Source organism: Pleurodeles waltl, chromosome 5 (assembly GCF_031143425.1).
Source record: "Pleurodeles waltl isolate 20211129_DDA chromosome 5, aPleWal1.hap1.20221129, whole genome shotgun sequence".
Taxonomy (NCBI): Eukaryota; Metazoa; Chordata; class Amphibia; order Caudata; family Salamandridae; genus Pleurodeles; species Pleurodeles waltl.
In genome coordinates this window covers 65579487-65593853 of record NC_090444.1, presented here as the reverse complement: position 1 = coordinate 65593853, position 14367 = coordinate 65579487, and the positions used below count along the sequence as shown (strand labels likewise).

The following is a 14367-nucleotide window of genomic DNA, read 5'->3' as shown; positions in this document are numbered from 1 at the left end:
TTTGAACAGGGCCGCTGTTCCCTGGAGTTTCTTGGTCCTTTAGTCCAGGGCAGTCCTTTGAGGCTTCAGAGGTCGCTGGTCCCTGTCGGATGCGTCGCTGGTGCAGGTTTTCGAAGTTGGAGACAGGCCGGTAGGGCTGGGGCCCAAGCAGTTGTTGTCTTCCTTCTTCTCTGCAGGATTGTAGGTCAGCAGTCCTTCTTGTTTCTTCAGGTTGCAGGAATCTAGTTTCCGAGGTTCTGGGGTGCCCCTAAATACTGAATTTAGGGGTGTGTTTAGGTCTGGGAAGGCAGTAGCCAATGGCTACTGGCCCCGAGGGTGGCTACACCCTCTTTGTGTCTCCTCCCTGTGGGGAGGGGAGCACATCCCTAATCCTATTGGGGAAATCCTCCAAACTCAAGATGGAGGATTTCTAAAGGCCGGTGTCACCTCAGCTCAGGACACCTTAGGGGCTGTCCTGACTGGGGGGTGACTCCTCCTTGTTTTTCTCATTATCTCCTCCAGCCTTGCCGGCAAAAGTGGGGACAGTGGCCGGGAGGGTGGGCATCTCCACTAGCTGGGATGCCCTGGGGCGCTGTAACGAGACACAGAGAGATGGTGGAAACTCCTGTTAACTTTATTTGGTAGAGCAGCAACGTACAAAATGATTTCCCTCCTGAAATTATTATACTCCCTCCAGAACACGTATGTACGATTATCTGAAGACGGCTTCAGTAAGATAGATCGGGATCCTATGGGGTGGGAAACATCCCAGGATATCCTTGCAAATGCTTCAGAGTAATCCTTACAATGGGGGGGTCGCACTGCCTGATATTAGAGCATACCACTGGACAGAGCATCTTATTGCGGTCAATGACTGGGAACATGCACCCAAGGACTACCCTATATACCTATTAGAGAGGAGTCAATTTGTGTGCATCTCACATGTACATTTCCTGTATGGTGGAAAAGAAACACAGTCACTCCTACTGCCCACGCAACTGACTATAGAGGCATTGAATAGAGCAGTGAGAAAGATAGGTTGGCACGCGAACCACACACAAGAACCCTGTTGTGGGAGGGTACCTACCTGAGAGTCTTGGGGAAACTCCAGGGATTCAAGGCGTGGGACACAATAGGCATCTCTAAATTGGGGGTCCTAATAAGAGAAGGGACACTTAAGACCCTCACCACCCAATGGGAGGAATATTGCCTTTCACATACGGAAGAATACCACTACACCTGGCTAGTACACACCTGGCAGGCAGAAAAACTAGACATAATGTACCTCCCGGAATATGCCCCGCTGGAAGGGAGACTCATTATGGGTCAAATTGGTGAGAAAGCAATATCATGGACATATAAAACCCTGAACAATAACATGCCTGATATGCCACAACACTTGAGAGTGAGGTGGGAGGAAGACTTGGGATCCCTATATGACACTGACTGGGAGGCTACCCTTATGCACCCATACGAAGTGGCCATACACATCCGGCTTAGGCTAGTACAATTTAAAATCCTGCATAGAATTTATTATGCCAGGACGAGACTTCACAGAATTGGCAGGGCCCCATCACCGACTTGCTTAAAATGTGGTACAGACAGGGACACTTTCATGCATACTTTGTGGTTATGTCCTCATATTCAAACGTACTGGTCTAGCATTCTAGGAGAACTTGGAGAGGTGTTTGAAGCGCAGATCCCGACTGATCCCCATTATGTGTTGCTGGGCATCCCAACGGACATAGATGTTCCACGCCCCAAACTCCTCTTTAGTAATTTGGGCTTGGTGGTGGCTAAGAGGTATGTGGCAAAACACTAGGGAGCCTCTGAGACACCCACACTGGCAGAATGGAGGGCATGGATGGACCTTTACATGATGGCAGAGCAAGTGACTTACCAAACCTGAGGTTGCCCAAGGAAATTTATCAAGTTATGGGGTCCCTGGAGAGTATATCATGACCTGCAAGACATGCAACACTGAAATGGTAGACGCACATCATACAACTACTGGTACGTTGAATGGTTAGGACGACGGACGTGATTGCCCCAGTAACGCAACCCCCAGTTTACATGACAGACGACTGAGCCAAACCTGTACGACGTTCCTCTGTTTTGCTTTGATATGTTGTAGTTCTTACTGTCTCCTAGCCTGATGGGGCATGTTGATATGTTTGTATAAAATGCAAATAAAAATATTTATTAAAATAAATGTGATTCTAGGACAGTTTCATACCCTAGTTTTCTGGATAATTTCGAATTATGTGTAGTGCAGTGTTTAAAAGCGTACAAGGTGGGCACTGCTGAATTTCATACTGACATGGGTGGTCAGTTGTTGATTTCATTGCAAAAAACATTTCGTCCGGTTTCATCGGCTACTCTAGCTCGATGGATGTGATGGCTTCTGAAGGAACCGGTATTGAATCCAGATTTGGTGATCACTCTGCTAGGGGCGCCATGGCGTCTAAGTCTTTTTCTTTGGGTTCTCGCCTTGAGGACATTTTAAAGGCAGCTGATTGGTCATCTGAGTCCATGTTTAAATCCTTTTATTATAAACCTGTTGTGGATATTGCATCAATGGTGGTGGTTCAGCTTTAAACTAGCATAATCAGAGCATCCGGTCCTGACATAGACTAAAACATTTTCTAGCATTTGGTCAAGACTTTTTCAATTCTATTAAAGACACAGTGGCAAGGATTATCCTACCCATCTATCTATTGAAATTATTTTGTAATTGTTGTCGTAATGAGGATCATGCAGCCACTGCCCACCGACCAGACCAAGAGCCGAACACCACTTCCGGTCAATGCAGGGCTGCGTATATATACTGGGAGGTGAGAAGTGGACACACATTACATGCATAGGGAGGAAGAATAAAGGTTGCCACCAGCACCCTCTTGCCTGGTCTCCATGTGGTTTCTTCTGACGGGGCAGAATGATACTACAACTGTTGTTTAAGATTGTATCTTATACACTGTATGCTCATTTTACTGTGGTTATATTTGGGCACTGCTTTCCTTTTTTTCCCTCCCTGATCAATATATGTTGATATTTTGAAACTTTGACCAGACCAGTGTTTACTGCTTTGGTATTATTTTTTCCTTAGGAAATGATGACAATTGATTCTGGCACTTTTTCCTTGGTGGCATTCTGGGGATCTTAGTTTCCTCCTAATCTCAAGTTCTTTGTGTTGGTCCGATACACTTCTGCGGTTTGAGGTCACCTGAGTCTTGGATCTGGTTCTATGCTGCACTCCCATTGTAGTTCGAGGTTCAGTTCTAGTGGTTTGATCCTGTTTTCACAGAGTTTGGAGAGTGTTTAACTGTCTTCAGACTTGCAAAGAAAGAGACAGTTTTATGTCTCTTTCAGGTTATATGGGGCTTGGGCTCTATAGTTGGTCATGTGATGTTAACATGTTCATGGGACATGTAGTGTTTTTAAACTTTGTTTCGATTGGCCGTTGTAAAATTAAAGAATAGAAAGAGAAGCATAACTCAGTGCTTAATTTGAGCTGGTGGTTCCCGGTGCGGGGCATGGGCACCCCGAAGGCCGGCATTTATTCTTCAGCCTCAAATATTTACTGCGAGCAAAAGACACATATAGGAAAAGCGGAGGAAGTGAAAAAACAAAACGGGTCCTAAAGAGAGAAAACATAAAGCTGAAAGAGTGAGCTGAGGGGCAGGGAGTGGCTGTAAATGGACTGAAGAGGCCCGAGATGGCTTCAGGATTAGCTGCCTCAGTATTCCCCGTTCGCCCATTTAATTGCGGCACCAGCTGGAGGGCTTTGGGCACCGGTACATTTTTATGTATAAATCAAGCACTGACCATAATCCTTGCTTCGCTGTCATTAATAAAACTTACAAATTCTTGACCCGAAAGCTACTATTTTTTTAATTGTATTGAATTGCGTGCGGCCACGTTCAGCTTTGTGGAGTCACGCCCATCTATGGAGTCACGCCCATCCGATGAAGCCACTCCCAACTAATAAAGCCCCGCCTAATTAGTGAGGCCGCGCCCCCTCTGGGAAGCGCAACCATTGGGTTGCAGTAGCTGTCACTAAACTCAGTACACCGACACTCTCGCGCCCCTCCGCCCTGACGGATTGTGTGAGGTCAGCGCGCATGGCGCTGCGTCAGCTGACGCTGGGCGCCTCTGATTGGAGGGTTGGCTGCTGACGTCGCTCGCTGGCCCAGTCGCGCCGCTGCTGAGCCCGGTGTCGGAGCTCGCGTTGAGGCCTGCGGGGTGAGAGACGGAGCTCCCCGGAGACAGCGCTCGCAGGACCCGGGACTCCAGCCCGTCGGCGGCCTAGGTGAGCTGCGGCACTGGGGGTTTCCGGGGACGTGAGGGGAAGGAAGGAGGGGTACGTAGTGCGAAGCCAACGGGAAGGGGCCTGTGGGAGAAGGCTCGGAGGGGCAGTGGGAAGGTGGGGCTGGGACGGGGCAGTGGGAAGGTGGGGCTGGGACGGGGCAGTGGGAAGGTGGGGCTGCGACAGTCCAGTGGCGGGGGTAGAGCTGTGGGGCACTGGCAGGAGCTGCGCGGGACCCACCCGTGGACCAGGAGTGGGGGAGCCGCCGGGCTTCAGTGGTGGTCCGTGGAGCCGGGAGGAGGTCCCTGCTGGGCCGGGGCTGAGGCAGCCTGTGGTGGGAGTCGGGGAGATGGAACTGCGGGGCCTTGTGACGAGGTGTGACCGGGGCGGTGAGGGGGCTGAGGGGTGGACAGCAGGAGCTGCTGGAACGGGCCTGTGGGGGAAAAGAGGCGAGGAAGCCTCACGGCCCAGGAGACCCCCGTCTGGGGCTGACAGTGATACTGTGGGGCTGGAGGGGTGACCGTTTGGGAAATGTGACCTGTGTCAGACTATGGTAGGGCCCCTGGACAGCAAGAGGTCTGGGCCTGTCTGTGATGCTCTGGTAGTAGCTCGTGGAGGGCGGCGAGTGCCCTGGAGTGAGGGGTCCTGGAGGTAGCCGGACACCAGGAGTCCGCTGGTACGGGGAGGTAGCCTACGCGTGGGAAGGCAGCTCTTGAGGGCGGGGTGCTCAGTGGAAGCTCATGGGAAGGGCGCCCGTAGGAATGCCGTACTCGAGGCATCTGATCATTGGAGGGCGGAGGGACCCTTCTCACAGCATCTCTTTGGAAGTGCTCATGTGTGTGAGTTGGTAGTGAAGCTCCTGTACTATTGGTTCTAGTAGAGTAATGACGATTTCTGCATAACTCAAGGCGGTCCTTTGCATACCCTTTCATGCCCCGAATGTTGACTTTTTGTGGTTTGGAAGTTGGGCGTGTGCAGTTTGAACGTTGTGTTAAGCCTTCCGAGAGAAGGTGTGTATCGCCTTGTATTTTTGTCTTTCTTGTGTAGGGAGGCTCATGGCTGGAGTTTGTTCCCTCATTTAGGGGGCCTTGGAGACGGGCACTGTCTGGTCATAAGTTGGTGCATGACCCCCTGCTAGGCAGAGAAGGAAAAGATGTGAATTATTGTCCACTCGAGGCATGTCTTCCACACCAGACGAGGGGCCGCCACTTTCAAGTAAAACCTGCCACTTTAAGAAATCCGCTGATTCTAGTTGGAGTGAATGCCTGATCGACTGACTGTCCTTCTGTGAAGGATGGCCCCGCTTTCCACTGTTACCTGAAAGAAAAGCAGACCTTGACGCCGGACTAAGCATCCGTTTGGTTAATGGGTCCTCGTTTAAACGCCGTTTCTCCTGTAGCGATTCTGTCTTGACTAGAGGTTTCTGAAGCGTATCTCAATCTTCCAAGTACCCAATGGCGCCAGATGTCATTTCATTCTTGCTAAGCTGTGTTGTCACCACAGTTGAATACATAGAAAGTTGTGGGAGTGTTGGCACAGTCACGGTGAGTCACTTCGGTGCAGCGAGTCCCTAAGGTGACTGTTGCAGTTTAAATGAAACCTCGGGCAGATTACTCTGCTCGGGACAACTCGGTCTGTTTGTTCATGTTTTAGCCCTGTTAATCTTGATTCATCACGCTTGGCCCGAGGAGGTTTGAGTCAAGACTCTGAGATGCTCTACATGGTTCAGAAGCGTGGATGGGGCTGAGCAGTGTATAGCACCCGAAGCTAAATAACCTCTTTCCTTTCTTGGCGTATGATCCACGATGATAAGCTGGGGAAAAACCCTCCTGTTACTGAGGGGATGCCCATCGGAGCGGGTTATTGTTAGTCTGCAATTCTCATAATGCTCAGAGCCGCTGAGCTTGTTTTTAATTTGACAACTGTACCTTTGGAAAATTGCAACCACTGTTACCTCGTGGGGCGGTGCAGATGTATTGTCCTTTGCTGCAAATGCACTGGAATACCTTTTACGTTTTTTTTTTCTTTCTTTAAGTTTACAAAATTTCAAACAGTCATTTCACCTCATTTCCCCGGGTATCCCGTGTGGGTATAACGATGTTTGCTTCACATGTGGAACTATTCGGCTGAAGCGCTGATTGGCTGCGCCCTGGGTGACTTAATACGTTCCCACTGGTAGTATATTTTTTGCAGTTGCCTAGAACGTTTTACGTGTTTTGGCTGCAGTTGAGTTCATAGTTAAAATGTCAGTTCCTATATCTACCATTTTTATGGTTGTGTATTTCAGATGTATTTGGTAGTTGCGGTAACAAAGTCAGATGTGCCCACAACATCCGTTACTTTTATACGTGTAGTACTCCAGTTGAAGCACACCGATCCTTCAGCACGACACTTGTCATGCTTAGTGGCCGTACACAATAAACGTTATCAGTGTAAACAACATAAAAACATCACACATGAAATACCCTTCTACGGTTTTTTCTTAAAATGTTTACATCTTTTAATGTTTCCATGCATATTCATTGTACATCCAAATTCTCAGTATCTTTAGTGTGCAATGTTATCTTCAAGTTATTGCCTCTGTCTTGCAATTTGAAATTCTAGATGTTTTGATTGTGTTTAGCCAAATTCCATTGTAGTAATCTGCTGTTTTCATCTTGTTTTTTAAGTACTTAGTTGAACTTTTTATTAGCATTGGGACGTTTTTTTAGAAGACTTTTTTTGGGTATGCGCTTAGCTGTGACATAAAGCCATATAAGTTTTGGCCTTACTGCCTGAAAATACTGTTTTTTTTTTTTTTTAAACTGAACTAAACCGGTCTATTCTGTAGCCTTAAGTATGTAGGAGGGCATATGCGATGGTTAGTTTGTGTGTTCCCTAATCAACTGTGTAGATTGCTAGCACTGAGCGCTTAAGTCCATCATGGGGGTTTAAACTGAATGAGTTTTGAGCCTGGTTACCACACATTTGGAGTGAAAGGACACGTGGCTAAGTTCCTGACTTTGAGAGGTGTCGTCATAACTTGTTTTTTGACTTGGCCACAACTCCTTCCTCCGCCTGGCTGCACACTGACAGAGACCTGGGCTTTATTAGAAGATTAGGCTCATTGTCTTCCGACTCAAGAACATGCCTGTTGTGAATGGCAGACTGTGTGTAGAGGATGACTGGGCGTGTACACAAATTCGGCAGAGCATGGTAGTTGTATGTGGCTAAACGTTATGCTACAAAAGAGTGGGTGACTGAACTGTCATGACATGCAGCATGTGGATGCAAGCCTCTCAGCCTTTTTCAAGACCGCCGTGGTATTGTAGACTTTTATTTTTGATGCGAGCCCCCCAAACTAGCAGTGCAAGGATCCCAGTGGTGAGTGGAAACACGATCTTGCTTTGCAGATGGAAAAGATTATAATCCTTAACACTACCTCATTCCCATCCTAATCTTTCTACGCAGAATGACATTTCAATCTTGCATCATCCTGGCTGGTTATATCCCATACTACCCTAGCTGACCATGAAGCCGAGCATCTCCAAGGGCCATAGCAAACGCAACATTGCTAAATTAGAAGCAGAAAAACAATTCGAAATGCCTTTTCCCGATTTGTGAATTTAATTGGGAACAACATTCCTATGCACGTACGGCTTTCCCTATTGCCCCTGCAGTTTGGACCTGAAGACTTACTGCTTCTACTCAACGGTGACAAGCTTTCTGCTCCAGTAGCCAACTTGGCCCAAAAAGATTCTTCCTCCTTTCACACCTCCTTGGTGTGCATCATTTTACTTAGCATTTGTTGCCAGTGCACAACGTTTCCTTGCTCCTAGCTAGGTTGGAGCTATAAAAATAGCATTTCATGGATCATGCTAACAAAGTAACATTAAAGATGAAACCGTTTATATTCACTTAATTTTTTAATTTTTATGTTTTTGTACATTGTTGAAAAGGCTGATATTATCGGCCACAGCTTCAGTCGTGATGAGTATGTGCACAGTGGCTAAAAAAACATACTTTTTATTTATTTTTTTGTCATCTTTTTCTTTTCCTTTTACATTTGCCTTTTGACAATCTAAATGTGCATGTTTCTTTTTAATGATTGTTTGATGGTTGCCCAACATTTTCTTTCACTGGCATTGTTCACCTACTGAGTGGTACATGTTCATGATAACTTTAACATTACCCAGCACCAACCTGCCTGCTTTCAATCTGTACTGTTTGGCAGCAGCTCTTGGCTTCAACAACTGGTATGTGTATTGGAGGGGCCCTTCTGGCGAACCTCCAAAGGATGAACTTGGATCTCACAGGCCCCCTTTTTTGCATATCACAATAACAAATTCACGCCCTGGCATGCCTTAGTCTCATTTCTTGCAGCATCTGTTAGTTGAGCACAAGATTGTAGAATTAGCTTTCATGGTGGCTGAGGGAGCCACCTGTTTGCTGCTCATGCTCTGCTGCAAGTTCAGGGGGTTTAGGTTTCCATATGTGGTTTAGGTATCCGTATGTGGGTTTTTTCGCACATATAAAACAGTTTTTGACCCAATGTATGAAGCAGCCTCTGTTAGGATATCTTGTGCCTTGGCTGTTTAGTCGATATACTACTACCCCAACAATTGTGGTCATTGTAAGGAAATGCCTCCTTGGCATGGTTACCCCCTGACTTTTTGCCTTTGCTGATGCTAAGTTTTGATTTGAAAGTGTGCTGAGGCCTGCTAACCAGGCCCCAGCACCAGTGTTCTTTCCCTAACCTGGACTTTTGTTTACACAATTGGCACACCCTGACATCCAGGTAAGTCCCTTGTAACTGGTACCCCTGGTACCAAGGGCCCTGATGCAGGGAAGGTCTCTAAGGGCTGCAGCATATCTTATGCCACCCTGGGGACCCCTCACTCAGCACAGACACACTGCTTGCCAGCTTGTGTGTGCTGGTAAGGACAAAACGAGTAAGTCGACATGGCACTCCCCTCAGGGTGCCATGCCAACCTCACACTGCCTATGCAGTATAGATAAGTCACCCCTGTAGCAGGCCTTACAGCCCTAAACCAGGGTGCACTATACCATAGGTGAGGCCACCAGTGCATGAGCACTGTGCCCCTACAGTGTCTAAGCAAAACCTTAGACATTGTAAGTGCAGGGTAGCCATAAGAGTATATGGTCTGGGAGTCTGTCAAACACGAACTCTACAGCACCATAATGGCTACACTGAAAACTGGGAAGTTTTGTATCAAACTTCTCAGCACAATAAATGCACACTGACCCCAGTGTACATTTTATTGTAACATACACCCCAGAGGGCACCTTAGAGGTGCCCCCTGAAACCTTGACCAACTACCCGTGTAGGCTGACTGGTTTTAGCAGCCTGCCACACTCGAGATGGGGAGCGTGACTTTGTCACTCTGTGGCTAGTAACAAAGCCTGTACCGGGTGGAGATGCTTATCACCTCCCCCTTGCAGGACTGTAACACCTGGCGGTGAGCCTCAAAGGCTCACCCCCTTTGTTACAGCGCCCCAGGGCATTCCAGCTAGTGGAGTTGCCCGCCCCCTCCGGCCACGGCCCCACTTTTGGCGGCAAGGCCGGAGGAGATAATGAGAAAAACAAGGAGTCACTGGCCAGTCAGGACAGCCCCTAAGGCAACCTGAGCTGAAGTGACTCTAACTTTTAGGAATCCTCCATCTTGCAGATGGAGAATCCCCCCAATAGGGATAGGAATGTGACCCCCTCCCCTTGGGAGGAGGCACAAGGAGGGTGTAGCCACCCTCAGGGCTAGTAGCCATTGGCTACTGCCCTCCCAGACCTAAACACCCCCCTAAATTCTGTATTTAGGGGCTCCCCTGAACCTAGGAACTCAGATTCCTGCAACCTAAGAAGAAAAGGACTGCTAAGCTGAAAAACCCTGCAGAGAAGACGGAGACACCAACTGCTTTGGCCCCAGCTCTACCGGCCTGTCTCCCCCCTTCTAAAGAAACTGCTCCAGCGACGCTTTCCCCAGGACCAGCGACCTATGAATCCTCAGAGGACTGCCCTGCTCTAGAAGGACCAAGAAACTCCTGAGGACAGCGGCCCTATTCATCCAAGACTGCAACTTTGTTTCAAAGGAACAACTTTAAAACAACTGCGTTTCCCGCTGAAAGCGTGAGACTTGCTACTCTGCACCCGACGCCCCCGGCTCGACTTGTAGAGAATCAACACTTCAGGGAGGACTCCCCGGCGACTACGAGACCGTGAGAAGCCAGAGTAGCCCCCACAGCGATCCCCGTTTTTCACCCTCCCCAATAGTGGAACGGGTACTAGGGGGCGAAATCGACTTAATAGGTGTGCTCCATATGGGTGAAAGTGAGTGTGTGGCTGTGCACTGTCGGCGTTGTCCATTTGGGGTATTGGGGGCAGGGGACATTATTGGTAACCTTGCAGTGCTGGCTGGTAGTGGTGGGGCAGGTGGCGGAGGGATTAGGACTTGGGCTATTGGGGTAGCTTGGGCTAGAGGCTGTGGTGGTTGTGGCACATGCTGCTGTAGTGGTGCACCTGGATTTCCCAAATTGTGCCCTTGCCCTTGCTGCTGTTGCTGTGCCCCCATGATAGGTTGGGCTACTGCAGGGGGGGTGTAAGGTGGAGGTGCAGTAGGGCTATTATCTAATAGCTGTAGCATTACCTCATCTTCCTCTAATGCATGTTTGGTTTCTGTTGGCTTTGATACATAACTTCCCTCCACCTGGGCCCTATGGACTCTATCTTCAGATTCAATCCTTTTCTGGGTTTGGGAATGGTGATACAGGGCGGCCTTCTGCATGATGGTTCTCCTGTTTTCCCTCTCTAACAGTTTATCTGACTTAATTTTTCTTTTAGTGGCCTCCATTTCCCATTTTTTGTATACTTCAAACATATGTTGTCTAGCCTTTTTATGAAATAAACATTCCTGTAGGTAGGTGTGAGAAGGTAGCCTCTTTCTAGCCTTGTTACCCCCACTTTTGGCCTGTTTGTGAGTGTATGTCAGGGTGTTTGTCACTGTTTTCACTATCTCACTGGGATCCTGATAGCCAGGCCTCAGTGCTCATAGGTTTGTGGCCTATATGTATGTGTCACTGGGACCCTGTCACACAGGGCCCCAGTGCTCATAGGTGTGCATGTATATGTTCCCTGTGTGGTGCCTAACTGTCTCACTGAGGCTCTGCTAACCAGAACCTCAGTGGTTATGCTCTCTCATTACTTTTAAATTGTCACTAACAGGCTAGTGACCATTTTTACCAATTTACATTGGCTTACTGGAACACCCTTATAATTCCCTAGTATATGGTACTGAGGTACCCAGGGTATTGGGGTTCCAGGAGACCCCTATGGGCTGCAGCATTTCTTTTGCCACCCATAGGGAGCTCTGACAATTCTTACACAGGCCTGCCACTGCAGCCTGAGTGAAATAACGTCCACGTTATTTCACAGCCATTTTACACTGCACTTAAGTAACTTATAAGTCACCTATATGTCTAACCTTTACCTGGTAAAGGTTAGGTGCAAAGTTACTTAGTGTGAGGGCACCCTGGCACTAGCCAAGGTGCCCCCACATTGTTCAGAGCCAATTCCCTGAACTTTGTGAGTGCGGGGACACCATTACACGCGTGCACTACATATAGGTCACTACCTATATGTAGCTTCACCATGGTAACTCCGAATATGGCCATGTAACATGTCTATGATCATGGAATTGCCCCCTCTATACCATCCTGGCATAGTTGGCACAATCCCATGATCCCAGTGGTCTGTAGCACAGACCCTGGTACTGCCAAACTGCCCTTCCTGGGGTTTCACTGCAGCTGCTGCTGCTGCCAACCCCTCAGACAGGCAGCTGCCCTCCTGGGGTCCAGCCAGGCCTGGCCCAGGATGGCAGAACAAAGAACTTCCTCTGAGAGAGGGTGTGACACCCTCTCCCTTTGGAAAATGGTGTGAAGGCAGGGGAGGAGTAGCCTCCCCCAGCCTCTGGAAATGCTTTGTTGGGCACAGATGTGCCCAATTCTGCATAAGCCAGTCTACACCGGTTCAGGGACCCCTTAGCCCCTGCTCTGGCGCGAAACTGGACAAAGGAAAGGGGAGTGACCACTCCCCTGACCTGCACCTCCCCTGGGAGGTGTCCAGAGCTCCTCCAGTGTGCTCCAGACCTCTGCCATCTTGGAAACAGAGGTGCTGCTGGCACACTGGACTGCTCTGAGTGGCCAGTGCCACCAGGTGACGTCAGAGACTCCTGCTGATAGGCTCCTTCAGGTGTTAGTAGCCTTTCCTCTCTCCTAGGTAGCCAAACCCTCTTTTCTGGCTATTTAGGGTCTCTGTCTCTGGGGAAACTTTAGATAACGAATGCATGAGCTCAGCCGAGTTCCTCTGCATCTCCCTCTTCACCTTCTGATAAGGAATCGACCGCTGACCGTGCTGGAAGCCTGCAAACCTGCAACAAAGTAGCAAAGACGACTACTGCAACTCTGTAACGCTGATCCTGCCGCCTTCTCGACTGTTTTCCTGCTTGTGCATGCTGTGGGGGTAGTCTGCCTCCTCTCTGCACCAGAAGCTCCGAAGAAATCTCCCGTGGGTCGACGGAATCTTCCCCCTGCAACCGCAGGCACCAAAAAGCTGCATTACCGGTCCCTTGGGTCTCCTCTCAGCACGACGAGCGAGGTCCCTCGAATCCAGCAACACCGTCCAAGTGACCCCCACAGTCCAGTGACTCTTCAGCCCAAGTTTGGTGGAGGTAAGTCCTTGCCTCACCTCGCTGGGCTGCATTGCTGGGAACCGCGACTTTGCAAGCTACTCCGGCCCCTGTGCACTTCCGGCGGAAATCCTTCGTGCACAGCCAAGCCTGGGTCCACGGCACTCTAACCTGCATTGCACGACTTTCTAAGTTGGTCTCCGGCGACGTGGGACTCCTTTGTGCAACTTCGGCGAGCACCGTTTCACGCATCCTTGTAGTGCCTGTTTCTGGCACTTCTCCGGGTGCTACCTGCTTCAGTGAGGGCTCTTTGTCTTGCTCGACGTCCCCTCTCTCTGCAGGTCCAATTTGCGACCTCCTGGTCCCCAGCAGCGTCCAAAAGCGCCAAACGCACGATTTGCGTGTAGCAAGGCTTGTTGGCGTCCATCCGGCGGGAAAACACTTCTGCACGACTCTCCAAGGCGTGGGGGATCCATCCTCCAAAGCGGAAGTCTCTAGCCCTTGTCGTTCCTGCAGTATTCACAGTTCTTCAGCCTAGTAAGAGCTTCTTTGCACCAACCGCTGGCATTTCTTGGGCATCTGCCCATCTCCGAGTTACTTGTGACTTTTGGACTTGGTCCCCTTGTTCCACAGGTACCCTCAGTCAGGAATCCATCGTTGTTGCATTGCTGATTTGTGTTTTCCTTGCATTTTCCCTCTAACACGACTATTTTGTCCTTAGGGGAACTTTGGTGCACTTTGCACTCACTTTTCAGGGTCTTGGGGAGGGTTATTTTGCTAACTCTCACTATTTTCTAATAGTCCCAGCGACCCTCTACAAGGTCACATAGGTTTGGGGTCCATTCGTGGTTCGCATTCCACTTTTGGAGTATATGGTTTGTGTTGCCCCTATCCCTATGTTTCCCCATTGCATCCTATTGTAACTATACATTGTTTGCACTGTTTTCTAAGACTATACTGCATATTTTTGCTATTGTGTGTATATATATCTTGTGTATATTTCCTATCCTCTCACTGAGGGTACACTCTGAGATACTTTGGCATATTGTCATAAAAATAAAGTACCTTTATTTTTAGTATAACTGTGTATTGTATTTTCTTATGATATTGTGCATATGACACTAAGTGGTACTGTAGTAGCTTCACACGTCTCCTAGTTCAGCCTGAGCTGCTCTGCTAAGCTACCATTATCTATCAGCCTAAGCTGCTAGACACCCTATACACTAATAAGGGATAACTGGGCCTGGTGCAAGGTGCAAGTACCCCTTGGTACTCACTACAAGCCAGTCCAGCCTCCTACAGTAGGTTAGTTTCTTTAAATCAAAAGACCCATCCTCCGGCCACTGGAGGTCAGGACAATGTCTAGTATACCTGCGCCATATACTATTATACAAATTATTCTCTAAG

The 14367-nt window shown here is 48.7% G+C and overlaps 1 protein-coding gene across 1 annotated transcript in view; it reads left to right on the top strand.

The window, feature by feature from the left end:
* The first annotated feature begins 4161 nt into the window (after nucleotides 1-4161).
* The window catches only part of NRBP1 (nuclear receptor binding protein 1), a 228668-nt gene continuing 218462 nt past the window's right edge, over nucleotides 4162-14367 (top strand). Inside the window, exon 1 of the mRNA XM_069233574.1 lies at nucleotides 4162-4288. The gene's annotated coding sequence lies outside the window, so the exon portion shown is untranslated. The remainder of the gene's footprint in view (nucleotides 4289-14367) is intronic.